This window comes from Crocodylus porosus, unplaced genomic scaffold, assembly GCF_001723895.1.
Source record: "Crocodylus porosus isolate Cpor-Errol unplaced genomic scaffold, CroPor_comp1, whole genome shotgun sequence".
NCBI classification, from domain to species: Eukaryota; Metazoa; Chordata; order Crocodylia; family Crocodylidae; genus Crocodylus; species Crocodylus porosus.
Genome location: NW_017728951.1, coordinates 28068086 through 28070786, shown reverse-complemented (window position 1 = coordinate 28070786; position 2701 = coordinate 28068086).

The following is a 2701-nucleotide window of genomic DNA, read 5'->3' as shown; positions in this document are numbered from 1 at the left end:
AACGCAGCAAGGGACGGCAAGGAGAGAGGACCTTCAGAGAAGACCATCATCTGGACCCTGCCTGAGCCTCGATGGTGCACACAGAGAGCTGGCCCTGGGAGCACTCGAGGCTCCTCAAGTTAGCCCCGGCTCTAGGCCAGATAACCAGAGCCCCATAGTGTGGCTCAGCATTAAACTAAAAGAGCTCCAGTGCCCAGAGCAGGGCCCGGGAGGAGATAAGACCCCTGGTGTGAAGCTGGGGCACCGCAGCCAGTGAGGGCTCGGCTCCCATAGGAGCTCCCTGGGTGCCCAATGCAGGGCATGGGGCCCAGAAGGAAGAACCCTCAATTCAAGGCCAATGGCTTCAGGAGGCCTGACACAGGGTGGGGACCCAGAGGCCAGATCAACAGCCCCCAGGGGAAGGACTGTGAGTTACCAGGAACCAGGGTCCCACAGGGGAGGTGCCCTGGGCAAGGGACCCTGGGGGGAGTGGGCCTAGGGAGAGAAGACCCTTTCCCATTTGAGGGACCAAGTGGTTGGAACCCAGATAGGTTGCATCTAATATCTGGAATAGTTATGTTTCCTATTCAGTAACTATTGTTATTGCTGGTGTTATAAATAGATGGGTATATTAATTCTGTATAATGGGCTCTGTAAGGATGTCTTATTAGCTAATCCACTTATGGTAAAACTTGCTGGATTGACTGTCCTGAGATCCACCCCTCTTCTGGGCCTGAGGCATGGGTACTTACCTAGGGCCAACTTCCTCCAGCTAACAGAACTTTATATGTATATTTGTATCTATATCTGTAATTATATCTATCTTGAAGAGTTATATATATGTTGGTAACTCAATAAATTGTATATACAGTAAACTCTATGGTAACTGACACCTTACAAGCCGGCATGCTCTGTTAAGCGGCATGCCGGTTTGTAAGGAAAAGTGAAACCAGAAGTGCCCATCATGGCATAACAGGCTGTGAGGGGCCTGCCCCCCGGTCCTGTGGGGCCCACAGGACCCATGGGAGGGCCGGCGATGCTGTGGGAGGTGCGGCAACGCCTCGGACACAGTGGGAGAAATGGTGGACTGAACGGGCAAGGACGCCTGTTTAGGCCACTCAGTTAGCCAGCATATTTTGTTATCCGGCATCCCCCATTCCTGGGGGATGCCAGATAACAGAGCTTTTACTGTAGTTAAGAACTTCGGGCTTGGGCTAACTTTACGGAGGGAAGAGAGATCTGCCTGAAATTCTGGTATCCTTCTCACAGCACCCCCTCCTGCCTACCCGTCTTATGTTATTGAGAATAGGACACACCCTTGGGTGTACCCGGGTTACAGATATGACTACCATGCAGGACAAATCAAGTCCTCAAATCTGAAGGACTGAGTGGGGTGACGATGAAAGAATTGAGTAAAAAATTAAGCTGATAATGTTGTTTGTCACCTGACAAAGCATCTCTTACTGGTCATTTTATAGTGAGAGAGACTAGAGCCCGGAAGGGAAAGCTAGCTGCATGATTTGGAGAAAAAGCCATATGTAGTTTTCTCTATTAAGGGGACTGATCTAAGAACACCCAAAGGCATGCTTAAAAGTCAGGGAAATGAGATGGGTAAATGTGTATGGATTCCTTATTACTTCATTTAGATCTGTACATTTCTTGTGCTAGGCCAAGGGTTCTCAGCCTTTTTGGACTGGAGGCATCCCTCATTAGACTTGTGGCACTGGCCCATAACTTTTGTGAATTGCGTGGCACCTAATCTCAAAAACAAATTTATAGAATACAATGCTTGCTTCCTTGCAGAGGGGCCTGGCGGCAACTGGAGATGGGAGATCGTCCAGGCTCAGACAAGCCTGAGCCTGCACTTAATCTGTCCCTGGCACCCTGGCTGAGAATCGTTGTGCTAGGCAAAGGCAGGAGCACTCCTTTGTGGATGCTCTTGAAAGCTTCTGCTGTCCCGTGTCCCCCCCAGAAGGCAATTTGTAAACCAAGGTGCCTGCAATGTTGGGGCTCTTGGAAATGATGCAGTTGAGTTCATGGGGATTCGGGTGACTGAACAAATAGCGAGTGCCTAGGGCAGCTATGCTCTTACATCCCATTCCCAGACAGAAACCGGTGCTCAGGGGGTGTGCCGGCGAAACCGAGGGAATGGCGGGAATGGCTCCTGGGCGCATCAGGGTCTTGGGGAGCGGGGCCTGCAGAGCACCCATCTGAGAGGGTTTGTCAGGGCTTTTTTTGGCCACATTTTTTTTAAATTTGTATCCGAGGCCAAATTAACCAAAACCAATTCCACAGACTCCAGAGCCATAAGGGGCCCTACGACCAGCAAACATCCTCCACCCACCCCTGGGGCTTCAGATGTTTCCAAATCCTTCCGCGGGCATCCAGATGTCCCCGAGCTGTGCTTGCCCTCAGCCATACGGCCCTCGCCCTCGGGGCAAGCAATGGAGGAGACTCCCATTTCCATAAACTGGGCACCTCGGCGGGTCCTGAGCCACGCCAGAAGAGCAGTTCTCCCCTGAGGCGCCTCAGGAAAACCGCCTTCCTGGACACAGATAGCCGGCAGGTTAGGAAACCACGACCTTGTCCTGAGCCTTCAAGAGGCCAAGGAAAGGCCGCGGACCCCAGCCCGCCGGCGGTGTCCTTTGGGCACGGGGGGCAAAGCCCGAGCCTCCGCCTGCTGGCGCCGGGTGCCCCGAGGGCTGCTCGGAGACGCGGGCCC